Genomic DNA, 22,943 nt, shown 5'->3' on the forward strand with positions numbered 1-22,943 from the left:
GGATTCCTGTCCTGCCTGCAAAAGGCTGCTGGCTGCCATCAGTCTCACGCTCTGCCTTCACTGTAGTGCCGTTGGGCAGATCACAGCAAATTTACTGCACTTTTCAAACACTATTTCCTCAAGTGCAGTGAGCTGTCTGCAGAGAGAGACCGACAGCTTCTCTGCTTTTTCTTCTCCGCACCAATCAATTTGCAGAGTGAGAAAGATGAGATCTTAAATACGGACGATTAACGCCCTTGCTAATTATGTACACTAAGCGCCTCAATTAGAGAAGTGCCTGGGGGGGCCTCTGTGAGCTTCACTTGAGTTCCATGGGATACTGATCCTGCCACAGACACACAAGCATGCTCATCCCCAGGGTGTGGTCCCACCCTGCAGTTCTGCGCACTGTTTTCCCTTTTCCCTTACATAAAATGGCAAAACTGAGATGCACGTGCTTGACATGAAGGTGACAGACATAAAGAGGAGATTCTCTGAGTGTGAGCAGGGAGAAACTCTGCAAATCATCCCATTCTTTGTGAGCAGAGGTTAAGCTGAGGTGACATGATAGCCCAGATATCGCCAGCAGAGGATCTACAGTTAAAATGAATGGAATTACAACAAATTTGGAAATATCAGCTGAGGGAAAAGAGCATACAAAGGAATAAGGCTTTAGTGCAAGAGGATATTGGAAAGATGTTTGAACACAAGGAGGAAACAAAATATTAATGAATCAGCACCAACCAGCAACGAAGAAATCCATTATTTATAGGGAAGATAAATAATTATATATGCAAGGTCAAAGAAGACACTTTCTTTGTTTCTTAAGAGACAGGAGAGTAGAGAGTAATTGACTGTCTAGACATGGTCCCGGCTCAAAGGCTGAAATAGTATGATTCAGCTGAGCAGGAACAGCTTGGTCATGTTGGCTAAAGGGCTGTTCATGGTGGGAGCTCAAAGTGTATGTGAAGGAGGTGGGTTTCAGTGGTAGCATGCACCAAACTGCAGACAGCTTGGAAACTTGAGGTCTGAAACACTTCTGGAGGCACCAGGTAGGCTCCCACACCAAAGACTGGGCTTAGTTTCAGAAAACTTTGGGCAAGCTACGCTTTCTGTCTGCATTCGCTTTGATTTTCTAATAAGTTCTGCTTTATCAGGTGCATTCCTGTGCTTGACACAGCATGCTGCAGTCTGACCAGCAGCAAGGCTAGATGTGAGCACCCCAGGAAAGCACTGGCAGCCAGCCTCACTGGGTCTTTCCAGGCAGAGATTTGCTCCTCACCAACCCTGAGCCCCAGCAGAGACAAGGCATGTGGCTATGGGAGCTGGGGAAGTGACACAGCCCCATGGTCAATGCACTGCTTGCATGGGAAAGATGGATGCTCTGACTCACCTGACAGAGCCTGGCAGAAGATGAAGCTGCCCTGAGTTGGAGAGTCTGGGGCTTTGTTGACACAAGTACACTTCATAATCATTCAGAAGCACACAAAGAGGCTCAAGAGCAGAACACAGTCCCTTAGAGAGCAGAAGAGATGCCTTTCTTCTGACAAGCTGATTTGTTAATGTCACTTAAAACCAGCTGATTACCAATACCTTTAGCAGAACAGCTGCTGTTGCTGGAGATGCTGAAATGGCCATTCCCCTCTCCACCGTGCAGAAGGACAAGGCCCATCTCTGAGGCCTCGAGTCAAGATCACGCTCTGCTCCAGCACTGGGAACATCTCATCCTTCCCCTTTGCGCACTCTCCCACAGGCAAGTTGAGCAAACAACGAAAACCCCTTGCTCCGGCCATTCCTCTCTGTGCTAAGATTCTTTAAAAAGAAACACACACAAAGAAAGGGAACCCAAGTCCCCACATTACTTCAGGAAGCTTTGACGGGTGTTTTCCTTTTCAGTTGGGCATACGTGATTTTGTGGAACTGGAGGGCATTACCCCACTGAGGAAAACATTTCCTTTAAATCCAGAGGCCCCCTGGTCATTACAGTTCCCACAGTTATGAAACGCTGTGGCTGAGGAGAGGAGAAGAGAGGAAAAAATGATTGCCAAGAATGAAAATCAAGTAGGTATTGGCAGTTTGGGTAAAAGTCTGTTATCAGTGATGGTGCGCCAGCATGTCAGCCTCATACAGACTGCATGGATTTTATTCACTCACAATGACCTGAGATAATGAAGGTGATTTGCCTGACATTTAGAAGTGGGTCAAATACTCATAGCTAACTTCTGTGAGACACACCAGGAGAAGGGAGCTGCCTCTGAGATAGAGCCTTTGTGGCATCACTTACTGGTGGGAGTTATTGGAAAGTCATACAGCATTTCCTGACCTTACAGCCTCCAAACCCTCTGACATTGCTCAGCGTCCTGCTGCACGCACAGAAAGCTTGTGATGGCATCTGCCTCTTTGTGCATGGCCCTGGAACTCAGGGTAGCTCTCAGGTTAGTCATAGAAAAGGCAAAGGAAGGCACAGAAATCAGATGATCCACATTACATATGGAGAGAAAATGCGTCTGGGGATGCCATGAACACTTAGATATCATGGCAAGCAATTTGTAGCCAGGCTGATGGATGTGGTTAAAGGACTCGGCGCAGAATTAATGCTGTGCTGGAAATGGATGGAGAAATCAGGACTGCGGATCTCCTGCTGTGAGCCCTGCTGCGAAGCAGCCTGCGAGATGCTGTTATGACAAGCGCAGTCTATTGGCCATCACTATCAACCTTTCACACAGCTCATTAGAGAAAGGTCATGGGTTATTTTTACTTTAATTCCCAAGGACATACTTGGTTTGCTTCACACACTTCCACACAGCATCGCAATCTACACACCCGTATCCCCCCGCTCTTATAAACACATCCAAACACAGTCTCTATTTGTTCCTGCTCTTTTCTTGTAAAGCAGAACACTAAGCCATAAAATGCCTTTTCAAACTCCAGCTGTGACACTTTATGGAAGCATTTGAAAACTATTACTTTCAGTGAACGCACTGGGGTCTCTGGCACATGGGCTTTGTTTTGAATATTGATTTAGGATGGGACTCTCAGCACTCTGCGCATCACAGTGGTGCTCTGTTCCAGGAGCAGCAGCAGTGCTTGCAGAGGACAGCTGAGCAGCGAGGAGAGGCTCAGGCTGTAGCTGGAGGCCCACCAGCCCAGGGTGCCAAATCAGGGGACTTCATCCCCTAACAGCCCCTGAGATAGCTGCCCATGCCAACTCAATGGCGGTGTTCTTGGTAAAGACTTTGGTCTTCCTCTGCCGTCCTTGTTCTTTATATCTCCTGTTCATTGCAAGGGCCATCACTGAAATAGTCCCATCCTGGAGAAGGCCACCTGCTTGTAGTAACATGGTGTTTTCCCTGTGATAGTTAATACTAGATCCTGCTTTCAGCACACTATCTAACATCTGCTCCAGCAGTTTATCCTTTACAGAGGAGATAAATGGACAGTGGCAGTCAGTGACTAATGAGGTCACCGGAGGACCTGGTGAGGACATTCTGTATCCTCTGCATAACCTGTTGGGACCTTGCACAGAAGTTTGCCTTTCTGAAGTCCACCCACCTCAGGACTGAAAATATTTATTTAAGAGTTCTTACATTCTTAATTTAAGAAACGTGTATGTCTCATCGCATATCGTTCCCACAATATAATGAATTGCCCTTTCGTGATTAAAAAAGCCTTGTGAAAGCAGCACCCCCAGCAGCTGTGCTAGCATTACGGTAGGTGACAGCACTTTGGACTATGCATGTTTGTCCAAAAGATAATGGCACTTTTAATCTGGTGACACTCAATCCCAGCACTGACTTCTTTCCCAGGCAGTCTTCTTTCCTGTTTAATGTTTGTCTACGTCTTCATTCTGTGGGTGATTACTTATTAACACGATACTAATTTATTGATTTCATTACATTTTTCATTTTTGTATTTCCTTCTTCAAAACAAAGCAAATATACTGGCTAAGAAGTTTCTGTTTGTACATTCTCTTAATGTGCTCTGAGAAAGGACCTCAGAAGGCTATATGCAGGATTGCCTGTGCCACAAATCATATTCTTCTCACATTTCCCAATCTCCACAGATTAATGGGATAGTAATAAACACTGAATGCCACTTGTCACCTGTAAACTCAGAATTTTGCCCCAGACGTGGGCAAGCTGATCTAGTGCCTGATTTAGTGGTTGGTAAAACTGCTTGTGGCAGGAAGGTTGGAACAGATGATCTCTGAGGTCCCTTCCAACCCAAGGTATTCTGTGATTCTTTGATAAGTTATCCAGAAACAGAAATAGTTACCAGTGAAGAACACACTGTTCTTCCACGTATCTGAAAGACTTTTCCAAAGTGAAATAGATGTCTAATTTCACAGATGGGAAGAGCAGAAAGATTAAGCAGGGGTCATATATCACACATCACATGCAGTATAATGCACACCCTGGTGCCCCACAGACTGATGGGGCTTCTGCACTGGTTTTACATCACAAGATTTCAGTAGCAGTCATCTTTATATTCAAGAAGGTCTCAGAGATTTCATGGTGTATCAGGGACTTCAAACAAGGACAGGACAAATGAAAGACACCCACTAATATTTGTTTCCCTCTGTCTCCAAAAGATAGCTACAAGCATGTGATCTGCTACACTCATCTCTAAGATGAAGCAGGAAAGATTTTTTTTTTATTTTTTTGTATGAAATAGTGTAGATCACTCTGACATCCAGGAGCAAGGGAACATGGACTGTGTATGCTCCTTTGAAGTGCAATCAGCTGCAGCACACAACTTCCTGCTGCTCGTGGGTGTCCAAAATCCCTAAGATGACACTAATTCAGAAACTAGCTAGACAGAGAGGACTGGCCACATCTCCGGGCACCATGAATCAGTATAGCCACATGAACTTCCACAAGTTACACAGCGTTGCCTCAGCTGATACTCCATGTGAGGAGGGAGGGAAGGAGGCAGAGGGCATGCTGCACTGTGGTGTGGGACCCTGATGATGGTGATCCAGGGCAGCCTCCAGGAGCAGAGAAGCAGAGCAGTAAAACCAACAGTGAAGGAAAGTGGGCAGTTCTGGGAAGCAGACATCAAAGCCTTCCTCAATCTGCAGAGGAAGCCCTCCAGCAGAGACACACACCAATTTAACCCTACAGAAATTAGCAGGTGCCTCATCACTGCAAGTCTATTAAAGAAGACCCTCGTGCACAAAGCATTTCTTTGCTCTTTCCTTTGCTACTTATTAGATTAAGCATGTTGTGGTACTTTTTACGATAAGAAACCTTGGAGAAGCGTACCTGGGACAGAAGGAAGCCCTCATTTATGCCATGTTGACTTCAGAATGCTGCAAAGCTGGGGAGGCACAGATCACGTAGCCTTCAGCTTCCTTTTCTCCACATCGTAATGCTGATATCCCTAGCCCTCTGATTGCATCTTCCCCTTCACCCTCTCCTGTGCCACTTTTAAATGTGAGAGTGAAACTTCCCCATCACAGTGAACCTTCAGGCTTCAGATACCATGCAGTTGGTGCCTGCTCCATTTTTGGTAGGAAGGATCTATGAATTCTCCCCAGAACAGCTTGCATCAGGGATTTTGTGAGACAAGCAAGGTCATTCTGTTTTCCAAAGCCAGTTGGTTGCCTAAGGTTTGGCCATTACTTCAGAATCATGATGCTTTGCAAGATTTGAGGCAGAAGGCCTGCCAGCTGACCCCGCAGCCAAACAGGGGCTGCAGGAGGGATGGAGGTCAGGCATTTGTAACTTGCCTGCTTCTGTTACTCGTGAATGGAAATCTGCCTGTGGAGATATATGTCACAAGCAAGGCACAACAGCTGACAGTTTTCACCAACTGCTCAGACGTTTAAGGCTTTTTTAATCTATCATCTCCATTCCCTGATGAGACGTGAGGATCTCTCTTTTCCTCCTGCTTTCTATTCTGCTCCTTCCCCAGGAGCTCCCTCAAGGCCTCGTGTCTCAGATTTACTTCATCTATTTTTCGAAGAAGAACAAGGGACAGGTGGTGCCTGCAGAAGCTGAAAGAGAAAATGGACATATCTAGCACATGCCACAAAAATAAACACGAAATCTCCAGAGCCACCTGCTCCTCTGGAACCTCGAGCAACTTGCCACTTTCTTCTTCTTGATACACTTATTTTTGCTAGCTCAAAGAATAAAGCATTGGATGTTAAACAGCAGCTGCCCCAGGAAATAATTCACTCATTCCATTGCTGCAGACTTTAAGGAAAAAAAGCAACGAAGGGGGAAAAAAAGCCAATTCCTCTGCAAAATATCCAGTTTCCCAGCAGCTTCAACAAACGAAAATAATGTTCTGGTTTGGTGTCCCTCCAATTCTCGTGGTTTTGTTGAGGATTTTGGAGAATGCATTTACTCCTTTGCTAACTGCAAGAACAGATTTATCCTGCAGCCATGTGCTGAATGATTATACAGGCCTAGAGGGAGTCTGAAAGCATAAACATTTACTTCATAAAAGAGATTCTGCAGACAGGAGGCCAAAGACGGTTGACTCTGGGTAATCATTTGTGCTCTGTTTAAAAAAAAAAAAAGTAAAAACAACCTTATTTGCCAGAAGCCAGAAGGGAGAGATGCACACACTTCAGGAACTGGCCCTTGCCACAGTGGACAGTGAAGAAATCCAAAGGGGCCAAGAGAGAAGGCTGTCTGTGGGCTGAGCTCTAAATACAGCACTGACAGCACAGCCATCTTTAGTGCAGATGTGAAGCCCTGAGCTCCTCGTCTCACTGTGAGGGGTTTTGCCTTGGCTCGGGCTGGGGAAATAATAAACAAGTAACTCCACAGCCAGGGAAAACCCTGGAGCCTTGTGTCTCCCATCCAGATGTGTAGCGAGATACAAGCTCCTTTGGCCTTTCCCACAGTAGAAATATCAATGTGGGCTTGTCTCCTCCTTACCTGGCTGTTTATTTTCACAAAACTTGTAAGAACATAAAGTTGCTGAGATCTCCACCCTGTTTAACAAATTTGATTGAAATCTGCCAACAGCTGAAAGAAGTTTGTCAGGGACTTTCTTCAACACACATGCAAAACAAGACCCCACAAGTCTTGTTCGCTTTGGAAGCCAGGATAGCAGTGCAGTGGAAGAGGAGCACTGTACGGAGGGACACTGCAGCATTGGAAGTCTGAAAGTGATTCACTTGCCACCCTGCATTACCTGTGCTGCATCCTCCCAGACAGGAACAGGGGCTTGAGAGAGCCTGAGCTGTACATGGGCAGCACGCCATTGGGATCCACGGACCACTCAGCTCCTCGACCAATGACACTGCAGCATCTCTGAGCAGAACTTTGTGCTTGTGTGCAGAGGAAAGCCCTGGGAGAACTTCTGTTGCCTTTTATGTTTTTCATTTTTTATGAAGTGCAGTGAAGTACTGATGGGATCATGCTTGGTCTGAGCAATCATTAAATATCTGTCTTTCCCCATCTGCTATTTTTGCTGTTCATCCATTCATATAGCAGCTTCTGGTGCTGAGGAGCTTGCTGAGGAGCTTCTGGTCTTAGGAGCTTTCCTACCTAGAACCTGCTTCCTCTCCTACACCATCGACTCCCCAGCCTGCTTTTCCTTTGATACACTGAAAGCACCTTGTGGATAGTTTTGCATCTTTGCACGAACACATTCGTATTTGAAGAGGAGAGCCACCAAGTGCAATGGCAGCAGATTTGGTTTGCAATTTTGATGGGGAGATTTTTTATAAGAGAGAGAGACTTTTCAGCTCTCAGGCAATGAAAAATCATGGCTGATCACAAATACTACCCTTTCTCAACAAATTCCAGAGTCTGTTAAAGGACAGTCATAACCCAAGCACAGTAGAAGCAGCTGAAGGTTCATCGACTCATCAGCAGTATCAGAAGTATACAAATCCAAGCTGTTGAATTACTGCTCTTAAAAGGCACCTTTCCCCCTGTTGCCCTTCCAAATTCCCAGAGTTTTCTGTCCAGATAACTAAAAAAGAGCACAAATTTCAGGCTTAATTGTAGACAGCTTAGTGGCTCATGCACAGAGGAAGCAGATGGGAAGCTAATCTTCCTATGAGTCTTCTGTTATCAGTGAAGATAGACCAGTACTTCTTGAGGGCATTTCAAATGAGCAGCTTCACAGAGGTGCTCTGAACCATTCCCCACAGGAGCCTCTTACTCTCTGCCAGGTAGCCTGAGGCTCGCCTTTGTGGAAACCTCTTTAGATCAAGTTTCTTTGGGCTGACACTGAGGTTTGCTGTCAGGCCAAGAAAACCTTCCTTCATCTGCTTCTACTCAAGCAGCCCAAGCCTGCCCCAAAGGCAATAAATAGCATCCTCTGTTGTAAAGGCCTAAAATCTGGATCAGCACCAAACACTGAATTTTATAAAGAAAGATCGTCCTACTTGATGGAGCAGGCCTACAGCCCAGGGGAACTTTGAAATCTCCATCCTTGGAGATATTCAGAATGTGCCTGAGCAAGGCTCTGAATATTCTAGTCTCTCTGCGAAGCTAGCCTTGCTCTGAGCAGGGCTTTCAACAAGCAACCTCCAGAGCTTCAATGTGTCCCATGGTATAGATTTAAGCAGGAAACTTTACAGAAACACAGTACTATATTGTATACATTTCTTCTTGCAGAGAGAGCATTAGAAAAAAAAGTACAGGACAAATAGAGGTGGCACACAGCTCACCTAAGGAAGGCATAAATTAGGTACTGCAGAGATGTGTGCAACCCAAAACCTATCCAAAGCAGAGCCAGTAACCAAACATTCCACTGCCAGCAGCACTTCCTGCAGCCACCATGACTGCTGCTTAAATGAAGGCTGCTATCTCCGATAACCACCACCTCACAAGATGTTATATGGCCAGCAGTGAGTCTGAGGACTTAAAATAGGCAAGGATACTCAAGATCTGAAAAGCAAATGGTCCTCATGGGGCTGTCACTCTCCAACTGTTAACTCTTAAAGTTATTGATTTCAGAATTCCTAGGTTTACAAGCTCCAGGCTTCATGGTTATTTTCAGTCATCGCCAAAATAAAAATCAGTTTCCACATGCATGCATTTTCCTCGGACTCACCCCCTACTAGCCTCATCAACATTTTCTATCAGGAAACCCATAATTTATACTCTCCTGGCAAGGACATGATATTTCATCAATGTTGCCAGCAATACCAATTTCCCTTCCTTATAGTTCTATTCTGAACTGTTTTCCTTTCTCTTGCCCCATATTTCTCAGTAAACCAATCAAGCACAAATTCTAAGTCTTCCAGTTTCCCTCTTTTCCCTCCCACAAGTCACTGATGTCTAACCACAGACATCTGTGCTTCTTTTCAATAACTGTGGATGTAGTTGCCCTATAAAGCATACACATGACAGCACAGGGAAATTCCACACACGTTTTCTCCATCTGAAGATATACTGGTTCATATGTTACATTTATATTGGGTCTGGATCGTGTCCTACCATCATTCTGCAAGGAGAAATCCCAAGGCAGTCAACAGCGGCTTTGCAAGCAGATAGATGACAGAACTTGGCCTTACAAGCGGAATATCGTATGATATATTTCCTTTTCTGCTTGCCAAATTGATGTTAAGAAGGGGTTATGCACTAAGACAGTCATCATAAGTTTCAGAAATAATCAGCAGCCATTTTTACTGAAACCTCAAAAAGCGCAGCAATTAATCAGAAATATCACTGCTTTTTCTGTGAAGTTACAGTGGCTTCCATTTTACTGGCATTGCATCACATAGCAATTTTTTCCAGCATGGGAGCTTTGAGGTCACTAGTAATTTATGGACAAAACCCTTTTTACCCTTTTCTTTTCATATTCTTTTATCTGGGTTTTCTGAAAATACACAAACAAGCAATGCTCAGACATGACATAACTGAGCGGCAGATCCAAGCCCCTGCTAGGTTCCAGTGTCCTCTGTAGTCCCAACCAGATGTGCTGCATTACGGACTGAGTCATCCCCTTGGAGGGCGGCTGTGAAGGATGTAAGTGCATTGAACGATCTGTTCCACAGGGGCAGACATGCTGAACTGAAACGCAGATAAGATTGACGTTTTAATGTGAGCGCGCTCTGCGGAGGAACAAAGTCAAAGCAGCAGTCCAGGCTCTCCAACGGCAACTGCACTGAAGGGGAATATTAATGCAGTTACCACATCTGCATCTCATTTTCCTTCAGTGTTTCCTGGTCGTACTGAGATCACCCGCTGGAGAGTGACATAACAGCATGAGCCGATGGGAAAGCATCTTGAGATGCAGGACAAGGAAAATATGTGCAGAATACTCAAATAAAGCAAGGAGAGAGGGAAGTGAGGTGACCAGCTCCCGCATTTTCCATTTACAAAGAATGACAGAAGACGTATTTAAGACACCTCCCCACTTCCCATAGAGGCTCTTGCACAAGCCTGGAACTGTGGCTGTGCCAGGCTTGATTTTTAGCCATGCTCTTCTATCATAGTCCTGCATTGCCTCTGAGAGCGGTCCGTGGCATACAGATTCACTCCTCCTGACAGGGCGCTAAAGTGCTAAAGCACATAATTTGCCTGTGTGGAGGTTGTCAGAACATACTCTGCAGTCATGTCTATGCAGACCCAAGTGAGTGACCATGCATGGTACTGCAACAGCACAGCAGCTCTCAGCTCCCTCAGACAGCTCTAGCAAGACATCCCCTAGACAAGCTCTGTGCCTTCAGGTAGGATTAAAATGCAAAGGTTTGAAGCCATTTTCTTCTAAATGACTGTTTAGTTCAGTGCTCCTTAGATTCATGATGATATGTGTATTACCCTGACTAGCTTGAAGGCATGCTTGTTATCAGGCCATAAGTCTGCATGTGTCAAAAGTTCACAAGTGGTGACCTAATTACCTGTCTCCAACGGCAGGGGCTGTGGTATCTGGCAGGCAGCTCATGCAATACCTTAGCACTTAGGTCAAGGCACTAAGGCTTCTTGAATTGCATGTTTTAATTGTATCTGGTTTCGTAGAAAAGTCATGGACAAAAAATTAACTGCAGCAATGGAAGCAATCTGGGGAGTTTTAAAGATTTCTGTTGGATTTTGTCACATTCAGCAATGTGCTAGCTTGAGTTGCAATTGCTGGCTATGCTCCCGCTGGGTTTGACAGGGCAGGCCCTTATATTGCACCAAAATTGGCATGAGAATGGAAAAAAGTGATGAGCCATATTTTCCTCCCACTCACAGGTATATGGTAAGAAGTCTCTCTGAATCTGAAGGAATTACGACTTGTGGGCGCAGTGCGGGTGAGAGGGATGCAGGGCACTCTGCCAGTAGTGGGCACAGCAGCAGCCTGCTGGAGATAGCAGTGCACGTCAGGAACCCTGAGCTCTGCTCCACCTCACTGTTTCCCCTGAACTGTGGGAAACCTCACATTCAGATCTAATCAGTGCACAAACATGCTGGCAGGGGGCCATGCACAGATAGAGCATTTGGGAAGCAGTGTCTTCAGGAAGCAGTGTCTTCCGTCTTCAGGAAGAGGCACGTAACACTGTCCTCCACTACCCACATCCTTCACTCAGCAGCTCTATCTTCCCCAAAAGGTGGACCACCAAGGACTTCTTCAGAAGCAGATACAGATGGTGGCTCCTTGCAGCCTGCCCATATTGTTGGCAAAAGACACCAATGCTGAGATGAGACCTCCTGAGAAAGCATGCAGTGGACTTGGGGGGGGGGGTGGAAACTAGTGATATGATAGGTAATGGCCTCAAGTTGCTCCAGGAGACATCCAGGTTGCATGTTAGGAAACATTCCTTCTCAGAAAGAGCAGTGAGGCAGTAGCACAGGTTGCCCTGGGAGAGGATGGCATCACCATCCCTGGAGGTGTTCCACATACATGTAGATGTGGCAGTGAATGACATGGTTATTGGCTATGGTGGGGATGGGTTGATGGTTTGACTAGGTGATCTTAGAGATCTTTTCCAATCTTAATGATTCTATGAGTCTGTTCTCTGTTTCTCATCCTGCAAGCACTACTCTTAGCCATGCTCATATCACAACTGCAGATCTGCCTCCTCGAGAAACAGTGCACAGCCCATTACTCATTGAGGGTCAGGGTGCAGTTGCTGTGGGTGAGATAAGCCTCAGACTTTTTTTGGTTCTTATACATTTCTTAGTGGTTAAATAAGCTGGAACCTTTCCAGCATATTTTTACATGTTTTGATAGACCAGTATAGGGAGTGAAGAGGTACAGCACAAATTATGAGCGATAGATCAATATATTGATTAAATAACTTGAGCTTGTTTTCACTTTCAGACCAGCTAAGCACAACTAGCAGGTAATAAATCAGAGCGGCAATTAAAGGTCCACAGGAATTTCACTGGGTAGAAGTTCAAACTCCCTGACTTAATTCCAGCCCCAAGAACTCAGTCTCACATTAGAGCTGTAAGAATTTACTCTTCCTATTTCCAGCAAAGATAACAGCAACCATACTGGAGGCAGTGATCCAATGGAGCTTCTGCTACATGGGCAGCATGAATCTCAGCAGTAGTTGCACTATCAGTTGAAATTTCTATAAGTTTCGACCTTACCAAACCCCAGCTTATCTGACACCATATGTCAGAACACCAGTCTAAACTCTGGAGTTTAGCAACTTTGCCTTTCAGATGAAAAATCCCTCTTAGTTCCGTCTCTCAGCATTTATTCAAAGTTGCTAGTGCATCTTCTTGCAAATTACAAATTCCGATACAAGGAAATTAGCCATTGTTCTCCTCCAGGATCCCAGATTTGGTGCTACGAGCATTCAAAAATAACATAAAGTTATGGCCAGCTGTGAAAATAGCTAAAGAAGTTGCAGATGTTCCTAGGGGAGCTACTGAAATATTTTGGCACCTTTGCTCTGTCATTAGAAACAGAATACGATTCTCGGTTAGAACAGCAGCATAAGTTCAAGGGGAAGAGGAAAACAGGAAAGCATTTAACAGTGCTAACACAGATTGTGGGTTCAGCCATATAAAAAGTTTACAAAAAGACCAAAGTGAGTCCAGCTCCTGAACCCAATACCCTACCAGGACTGTGCTATGTCTTGAGTCTCAGCGAGCGGCTGCAGAGAAGGTAGGGTTGCAATGAAAGCTTTTACTTGAAACAAGAGTTGGCACAAGAAAGATAATGCAGCAGGCAGGTACAGTGCTTTGAAACATGGACTGCTGTGCAGTAAACTACTTCAAGCAGCTCAGCTGCTTCAGTCTAGCTCAGATGTCACCAAGAGACACTACTGCACTTCGAGCAAACTCCCCTATTGGCAGTGGGGATACAGCCTGAGACTCAAAGGAGACTAAGTAGCTTATAAAAATATAAATAGAGGGCCCTGCAGGCACCTTTGAAATGTTTACTCATAAGAGTAAGGGCTGGGCAATTCTGCATGTTGCCGAAAAGTGTAAATTACTTTGCCTTAGGCCATCCAGGAGGAGGATCATTCCAAAAGTGAGTACTTCCCACCCCCAAATTCTTTCATCTTTCTCTGCCTGCTTCTTTCTGGCCCATCTCTGGTTTTCCTCTTCTTTCCAGGAGCTCCAGGAAACTCTGAGGGATTCAAGGGTTCTGCCCTAAGTCACCCTCAGGGAAAGAAACATGATACCTAGCCAAGTTGGCAAGGAAGATACACTCAAAGTCATATGGCCCAGAGATAAGGAGGTGAGTGGATCAGTCATTGTGTGACAAGGTAGCGCTGGAAAAACATGGGGCTTACCCATTCATAAAGGCCTGCCTTCAAAAAGGAGGCAGGGCCTTGGAGAAGCAGCTGAGCATGTTAATGCATTACCTGGGAATGGGAAACTCAAGACCCTGCAACCAAACACAGCTGCACAGAAAGCTGCTGACACACACTGCAATATACACATGAATTGTCACTGCAGAAATAGCTGAACGATATGACTTGTGCTACAATTCAGCAATACTCCCCAAGTTAACGGCTGGGCTGACATTAATTATAAATCTTTTTCCCTTTTTCTCATCTCTAATAGGTCATCTAATCTATGCCAAACAAATTGCAGGGCTTTTCAGCAAAACAGATTGTCAAAAGCTCTTTCATCTGCTGGAGAGGTTTAAATAATTGGACATTTCTACTGGAAAACTAATCTCTGATCTACTAGCTGTCACATAGCTGAAAATTTCATTTCATTCAATGTTCATTTCTGCCCAGACAGCTGAGCACCATGCTGCATTCTCCACAAACAAAATGTCCATCCAAGAAAAAAAAGAGGTTGTTGCATTCAGTACAGTATTCAAAATCTTGATGTGCCACCAACTATGCATGACAAATGCTGGAGAGGAACAAAGTCTACAGGAAGAGAAGAGCGTGCGTGCTTTGGAGAGGCGGGGGGGGCCCAGCCCGCAATGTTCAAGCCCAGCTCCAATTTTTCTCAGCATTCCTGCATTTTTGGATGGAAGTTATGGTCTGTGTGCATTTCTGTGGGGAAGGCAGGGAGGAAGGGAGGGAGTCTTTTCTTTTTCCCAAACAACATCTCAGGCCGTCTTGGACTCACCCGCCAACATCTAACAACCAAAGACAAACAACATCACAGCTCCACAATACTTAAGCTTGATTGAATGACGACAATTCCACGTTAAAAAAAAAAAGAACATCAGAGCCTTCCACAGCTGCATCAACATTATCTATAAAAAAGCATGACACTACATGAAGGTTTGGCTGTGCAAGCCAAGAACCTAAAACAGCCAGGGCTTGGAGCAGGGCCATCACTGGATTCTCGTGTAAAGTGATGCTGCCATATTGCTGACTTTCCACTGAGGTTTTCCACAAATTAACAGCTGTAGCAGACTCCCAGAAAACAAAAACTCTTTCCAAGTCTTTCTTCTCTGAAAATGTTGTTTCTTCACTTTATTCTTCCCCATATGGAAGGGGAGAGGAGGAAAAAATCTGAACAGCCCTATGAGACAAACCAAAAAAAAAGAGAGACTGTGAGAAAAATTAATCACAAAGATTGCCTGGAAAGAGAGTGGTTATCAGTAAAATTACACCAGTGGTGGGCTCATTTTTTCTTTTCATTATACCAGCATGGTGGGATGGAGAATCAAGCCCAGGGAAAATATTTCTGGAGCAGCCCTTATGATTTATGATCATCTCAGCCATTCTGACAAGATCAGAAGAGCGCTGGATTCTTTCCAGTTGAGCACCACCAAAGGCCAAATCATTCCTATTTAGGGAAAAACAAAACTTCCCTGTGCTTCAGTAAGAATAGTGTTTGGCATGAAGCACAGAGAAAACTGCTTCATTTCAGCTAGCCTGCTGAAGTGCAGCTGAGACAAAAAGGTGATACCAGGCTGCCATGGATGGCTTCAAATCGCACTTTTTTCTCTTGATTTAATCTTGGACGTCACTAGGTACCACATAGGGTGATGCAGAGGGATTCATTATAAATGACAAAAAGCCCTCTTAACCCAAAAGTTATTTGATTTTCTGTGTGCACAGATGGCTGTTGACTCACTAGAGGCAGGGACGATGGAACTAGCAGACTGGCAGGAGCACAGGGACTTGTGGCATTAGAAAACAGATTCACAGGGTGGATTGCCTTCTGAAGAACTATGAGCTACAGTGTAGTAATAAGCAACACTGCACAGAGATGGGGCTTTCCAGCTAGTGGACTGATGGGTATTACCAGCTTGTGAATACCAATATGATGCAAAGATGTGGCTTGTTCTGGGTACTTGGGCGTGACACCCAACAACAACACAGAGTGCTTTAAAGAGAAAGCAACAGAAGGCATGCAGCACCACCCTGTCACGTCCCACGTGGCACTTGGCAATGCCACACAAGTTGTCAGCTGCCTGAGAGCCTTGCTGCACTGCTCTCACAAGTAATTTCTCAAACCAAAATGATCTTAACTCTCTGTACAGAGGAGAAAAGTGTTGCTGACCTCCTGCTTTCAGAGTGAAGGGGGCTCAAGAGATGCACCTTCATGTATCTCTTTACCTGCATTGGAGGAGAAACTCGGTCCGTGTTCTGGAGCCTCCTTGATATAGCAGGGACAGCAGTGGTATCAGGAATCTGTTACCTTAACCCCTAGTTCACAAGCCCCCACAGTCTGGAATAGTACTGACCACAGTTTATCCCATACTGATGGCCATCTCACACTTTACAACCCTGTGATATGCATCAAACTCTTATGGGACTAATGCCCACTTCACACAAAAACTAAAGATACAAACCATACACTTTTAAATACAGCCACTGGCTGTGAGTGGTAAAAACAACAACAAAAAAAAACAGCAACAAAAAAAAGACCAAAAAAAAAAACAAAAAACAAAAAAAAAAAACCAACCTACAAGCAACACCAGAGAAGAAATTTTTTCCCGAGTGAAAAAAACAGCAGTTTCAAATACCAGTTTAATGTGAGTATTTTTGGCAGTGGGTTTGTCATGAATTGACACTTATTTTGTTAACCTACCTGTGGCAAAACTGCACCCTCCCTCTTTGTAGACCTGGCAGAAACATGAAGATTACTCATTGCAGGTTTCCAAGAAGCTCCTGAAGCCAGTGCTCAGAGTTTGCATAACAACCATTGTCGACAATCCACCTACAACAGCTTAAAAATACAGTTTTGAATGGGTGAGAGAGGCCAGGAGTTCTCAGAAGGACTAGTCAAATTCAGGATTTTATTAATAGAACCGGAGGCGTGCTCATGAAGAAAAAAAAATACCACCCTCTTGCTATCTTAGCTGTCATCAGCAGTCACCTTTTCAAAAACAGAAGGCTAGAGGCAGAGTATTCCTGTAGATGAGCAAACAGAAAGATGCTGCATAAAAACATGAGAGCAAAATGGTGAGCAGCAGCGCCAGGGATCACTGCTCAGGTCTCCATATTGAGAAATGTTCTATGCACAGCTGCCTGCTTTGTGCATGCTGCTCTTGCTTAAGTGACCTCTTTTTATTTTTTTTTTAATACAGTGCCATGTATTTCACCCATAGAGAGCTAATTGCCAAACAAAGGGAGCCCACCAGCACATTGCACACCATGGGCCCTCAGTGCGCTCTCCAGCCAAATAATGCAATTACAGGAATCGTGGTACACAATAGGCACTCCCTAAAACAGCTTTACCCTAAAACAGATTAACAAATAGGGGTGGGCGAGGGATGTCAGCAAAAGCAGGGAGCACCACAGCACAGTGCACCAAGGCCGATGGGAGCTTCTCCACAGGCCAAAGGGATGGGCAACGTGGCCACCCCTCCCCAGGCCTGCTCCTGAGAGGGATCCCCCACAGGAGGTGGGTGCTAGGATGGATCTGCACAGCAGAAGGTGACCCTTCAGCCCAGAAGGATGGAGCACCACCTTCTCCAGGGCCTCTGGAGGATGGAGAGATGTGGGATCTCTTGGGGGTGATCACAAGAGCAAGGGGGATGTCACCAAGACATGTTAAAACCTATGCTCTGTGTAAGTACCAACGCTTGCAGTCTCGTCTCAGCCAAATCCCCAGCCTGCGAGGTCGGCCGTTAACAACAATCCCCGCAACTTTTTCAGCCTCTCTGTTTACACAAGCTAGAGCTTTCATACATAAAACTCTTAAATGAAAACATTAAAGAGCAGCTGGCGCCTCTTGGAAAACTCATAAAAAATCTGTTTCCAAACAGCGTAGCTTCTATACCATAAATTTCTGTATTTCTCACTCCTCTCATTCTTTATTTCTGGAGACATTTGCATGAAAACAGGAACTTTGTTTATTAAAGAATTCATCTGCTCCTGCTGCTAATTTCCCACCTGAATCCAGAGTCCCCCGGGTATGACATCATGACTGCAGGCTCTGGAAACGATCATGAAGTCACCAACAGCAGGCTTGGACAGGGGAGTAAACAGCTAGAAGACAGATCCTCCTCTGCTGCCAAATCCAGAGATCCTTATCCAGTTTTTCCTGGAGTGATATCCCATTGACTTCAGTGGGATATCGACCAAAATAAGGCCAACAGCATTTGATGTTTTGGCTGTTCCTCCCACCCTGCTCCCTCCTCCATCAGGATCTCACCCCCTACAACAAGTCTGGGACACTTGCCCTGGCACAGTGCCACTGTTTCTCAGCCCTGTGTCCTCAAGCGGCTCTCTACAAGTGAAAGGAAGAAAACTTGGAGGAAAAATGTCTCATCTCAAGTGCCGCCTTCCCCACCATATATCCTAAGACAGCACTGAGTCCTGCATGGGGCCAGCTAGGGAGAGCAGGGCTGCCTCACGCACAGCCATAGGCAAGCGCAGCAGTACCAGAGGCTGGGGGTGGGAGTGGGCGCTTGGGGATGAGTTGCAAACACCTCTGCAGACAGACTACTTGGAAAGATGTGTTTCCTGTGCAGAGCTAGAGAAAAAACACAGGAGCTAAAATGTCTCCTCCTGTGAGGACAAGAACACATTGCAAAGATGTCATTTTCAGAACAAATCCAGCAATGTTAATCAGATCTATGTTTTTCACCTCCTGCTCCGTGAAAAGCATGAGAAGATGAATGTAAGCTTAAAGAGCTTCATTAGAACTCTATTCACATAAAAAATGTCTGCCACAGTAGAAGCCCTCCCCTGTCGCCACCAGGTGTGCACAGTCAATATAAAGTATACAGGCCAAATACCATCCTCTTTTCAACCAACATCTTGTGACATCTCTCTGTGTGACTGCTGCAGAGCTTCAGCATTGCAGCAGGGGATGTAACAGCCCTCCATGAGCAGCACTCTCCCTCTATCAACCTGTACCAGCCAGCTGCTTGCCTTCCTGCCATCCTGCCTTGGGCCAGGCCAGCCTCTGCCAGGCTATGAAGTGCAAATGCTATTGGGCAGACATCCGGAGATGTCTGAAGATCTATATGCCCTTGAGAATGGGATGGCTAAGTGGGAAAGCCTGATTAGGAACAGAGATACTGATGCTGTTTGGGAAAGGTAGAGGCAGAACACAGAACCTTACAGAACTTCTTCCCTTTTATACCAAGCTTGAAAGTCTTTACATATATAGTGCTGTATCTTCATTCAGTGCTGGTACTGAGATCATGAACTGAGTATGTGTCTCATGGTAGCAGATAGTAGTTGGCATAGCAGACAGCAAAGAGAAAAATAACAGATGCATTTATATTCACAAAATCAAAATTCCCCTCTTTTCAATGACTTGGACTTGACTGATAGATCACCATGAATCTGCTCCGTGGTCACACTGCTCCACTTGCATGCCCTGAGCTGGACTTGGTGGTTGGGACATGCTGTCTGGAAGGGACTAAGGCAGTGAGCCCAGCACAAACAGCATTGTGCCTGCCCTCCCCCAGGCCACCACCACATTCTGTGGCCAACCACACACCTCCAGCAGGTCCTGTGCCCCCCCTCCCCACCAGTGCAGCCTATAGAAACTTTACCATCCAGTTTTCTTCAGTTTAATTCATTGTTACTGGCCAAACCATTCCAAGTGTTTTCCTTGGAACTCGCCTGCAGTCTCATCATGCCATACTTCCTCTGCACAGAGTAGATGTTATTTACCAGTTCTGATTGTTTTGGAGAGATGTTGAGGTTTTTTGAGAAAAGGATAATATATTGAAACTGATTGTATTGGCTGCTTTACCTATTTTTTCTGGATGACTCTCACTCGCTTTGTATAAAATGTGAGATATGAGCCCAGGCAACTTTTCAAGAAGGGCACAATGCCACTCTCACATGCAACTTGTATAATGGAGCTGTCACCTCTGCTGTGCTAAGCATACAGCTCAAGGAAATACAGGCTCACTGGGGAGAGGCATCCCAGCTCCCTGGTCAGTCACCCGGAGCACACCCAACCAAGTCAACAGGAGCTTGGTCCAAAACAATTAACATCAGGAAGAGCTGATAAAGCTTCTTTGGCTGCTATCTACCCCCCTAACCCACCTCCTGATAGTACGACTGAAACCTGACAAAGAAGGGTTACCTTCATTTCTTGAGGAGAGCTTTGAGAATACAGGCAAAGTGTAAATATTTTGGTGCAAGTGTCTCTGACTCACCGTGTCATCATTGTATTTCTGAGAGCCACTGGCTTCATCCTCTATCCTCAGCCCACCCCTTAGGACAGTTCACTCCAGGAGCTCTGCATTTTCTCATAATATCCCTAATATTCTCCATAAGAATTGGCATTGTTCACTATGGAGAGAGAGGGAGAAGAGCCCTCCCTTCTTCTGCCTTCTAACTCTTGTTTTTCCATTTCCTTACTTTCAAATTGTAGTATAGCAAATGTTCAAGGTCCTCCTCCCACCTGCTTCTCCAAGGCAGTTTTAAATTAGCCATGATTTCCTTCTCTTCTCAGCTTCTCATTTTTTCCAGAGCCTGTACTATCAAAACCTAGCGCCCTCCTTCCCTTTTTGTTATTCGAGACAGCCAAGCATCATACTGTTCATTCATTAGGACACTTCCGCCCACTCCACAGATCCAAAATTCTCCACCTCTGCTCTGCATAAATGCTTTCATCTCCACATTAGTCTAGCTCTTACTTTCAGCAGCTGCTTTTTACTTTTTTTTGTCTTTTCAGTGAACAGCCCTTCCCAATCCGCAGGGCTGCAGAGTCTTTCTGAAGCGAGTGCTTTCCTGCAAGGAGGATAGACCATGGCAACAAAAGCAAAGGTTGGTTGCTGGAAAGCTCATTTGTTCATTCTAGTATTAGAAAAAAAATTAAAAAAAAAATAGCCTGTAATTCCAAGCAGGTCTGCCCTGGCCCTGTGCTCTGAGTACCTTTACAGCAATGAAAATTACAATGTCACTGATATTAATAGCAAGAAACAGCATCAGCTCAACACACTACAACTCCTTTGCTCCCACAGTGCTCTCCAAATGACAAGAGAAACTTTAAGTTAAGCACAGAAGACCCCTCCCCCAGAGGGAAGCTGGGCTGTCTGGCATGGGCTGGGATGTAATGAACCCCAGCTGCTGATGGCCATGCATCCAAATGGGGTCATGCGTCCCAAACTGGCAGCTTCCCCTGGTATCAAAGAAGACCTTGGGAGAGAAGGTCCACTGCCTAGCCTCAGAGCAAACTGACCACATCACTCTACCAGAGCCTTTTTGCTCCGCATCATTGCCCTGAACTGCCTCACACCACCTCGGAGGCTCACAGACACCTCCCACCTCCCACTTCTTCTCTCCCATCTCTGGATTTTCACTCTCCAGACTCTTCTCAGCTCCTCACTTCATTACTGCCATTCCCACACAAGGATCCAGGAGCCACAAACAGATTAACCTGTGGAAGATCTGAAACTGTCCCAGCTTTAAAAAGCCACAAATGTACTACAGTCTGTGAGCAATGCGCAGTGCTACCGCAGCAGCAGCATGTTTAGCCTTGAGTATTATAGGGGCTAAACTCGCATGACTTTTAAAATCCCATAGTGCATGTGTGGTACAGAACTGTTACGCTGCAATTTACTCCAAATTACTGCTCCATTTGTTTACCCAGAGCCTTGGCATCTTGCTGCCCCTACACTGCTAAATCACCCTTTTAACTCTCATTATACTCTCCTCATTTAATTTTCCAGCTCTTCAAGCAAATCCTCATAGTAATGATGTCTGCATATCTCTGTATTCTTATTTTCCAAAATGTTGCCCCCATCTCACAATCATATTAGGGCACAGAGCTGAAATGCAATGCCAGAAAAAGCAGCCAACATTGTTCTGGTACATGCAACAGTCAGTGTGCCCTGCCGGGGAGCCCACAAATGTGTTATTCATATCCCAAGTTTCTTAGCCAGAACAGTCCTGTTCCTTCTCTTGTCCAAACCACAAAGATAAGAATTTCCAGCCTATCCAAAATCTCGCAAATCTTGGGATCAACATGGAGATACAGAAGGGAAAAGCAAAAAACTACCCTTGCTTACATGCAATGAATAGCTGCAACACCACAATTCCCTTCTTTTTTCTGCTTGCCTGCTGCACTCCTTTGAAAAATCCTTCTCACTGTAGGCTTTTGTCCTTCAGGTTAGGGGAGCAAGGCACACAGCACTGCACACTAACTCTTCTCTGATGCTGAGTGGTGACCATACACTTCAAACCCATGGCGTGAGAGCTCTTGCAGCCACCCAGCCACAGACACCAGACACAGCGCAGAGACACAGCTGCCCAGGGCTGGCATCTTTGATTTAATGATTTATTTTGAATACACTGTTCTCCTTGCACAACCACCTCTCCCCACAAGGACCCATGACCTTTGCACTTTTCTGATGACTTCATCCACTGCACTCCGCTCCCACAAGCTGTAGGTCAGGGATCAGGTGACAGACTTGACCCAAACTGTCTGACAAAGGCTTCTCATCTGCGTGGCATGGCATTCTGAGAAATCGATTCACAGGAGGGTCAGTGCTGCATTACATTCAGTAGTGCTTCCCAGGCAGCCCATGAAAGACGTTCTCACCACACCTGAGGTGGGCTTATTGACCCATTCAGCAGAAACTCTGACACTGAGCATCCTTCTCAGTTCCACACGCTCTGGAGACAAACCTTCCGCCTGGCCACAAGCCTGATCCCTAGTACAAAAGAGAATGGTTTCAGTTTTGCACAGTTGCCTTCCCAACACTTTCCATAGGCACTTAATTCACACTGAGCTTCCTCCCAAGGAACGGCAATGCCACCTCGTCCCAGTCCCAAAGGACACTGCAGCTGCTGGGTTCTTCAGCACTAGTAGGCCCACGGAGGCAGGCACAGACATAGAAATGTGCCACTGCCAGCCAGTGACACCTATCTTCCCAGTTTCTTAAACCTCCACAATCGTCCAGTCTTTTCCCCACCCACCAGCCCTGGTATGATCGAAGATCTGTTTGTGGTAAAGGCCAGTAGATCAGCAAATGTTAAAATGGAAGCCTACAGATGCTTTTGGCGCGAATATCTGAATAAAACAAAGGCTTAAACAAGGCTAGACATAGATTGGCTGAGGATCAGACCAAAGATAGAAGAACTTTCTTGAGTACTTTGAATATTTCAAGCACCATCCGTCACTAACTGAAGACAGGCTTGGTTCATTGTTCGAGATATATTGGAAGTAACTTGCAAAAGTGAGTATGAAAGCTGAAAGCACCATGGA

At 45.4% G+C, this 22,943-nt stretch overlaps 1 long non-coding RNA gene across 1 annotated transcript; it reads right to left on the bottom strand.

The window, feature by feature from the left end:
* Positions 1 to 11,639: 11,639 nt before the first annotated feature.
* Positions 11,640 to 22,385, bottom strand: LOC122165794. The gene is made up of 3 exons (XR_006170596.1): positions 21,745 to 22,385; positions 16,350 to 16,487; positions 11,640 to 14,831 (listed from the first exon to the last, which is right to left on the bottom strand). It is a non-coding gene; the product is annotated as an uncharacterized LOC122165794 (long non-coding RNA).
* Positions 22,386 to 22,943: the final 558 nt, after the last annotated feature.

This window comes from Centrocercus urophasianus, unplaced genomic scaffold (genome assembly GCF_019232065.1).
Source record: "Centrocercus urophasianus isolate 14NV4802_14NV808 unplaced genomic scaffold, USGS_Curo_1.0 seq_10, whole genome shotgun sequence".
NCBI lineage: Eukaryota > Metazoa > Chordata > Aves > Galliformes > Phasianidae > Centrocercus > Centrocercus urophasianus.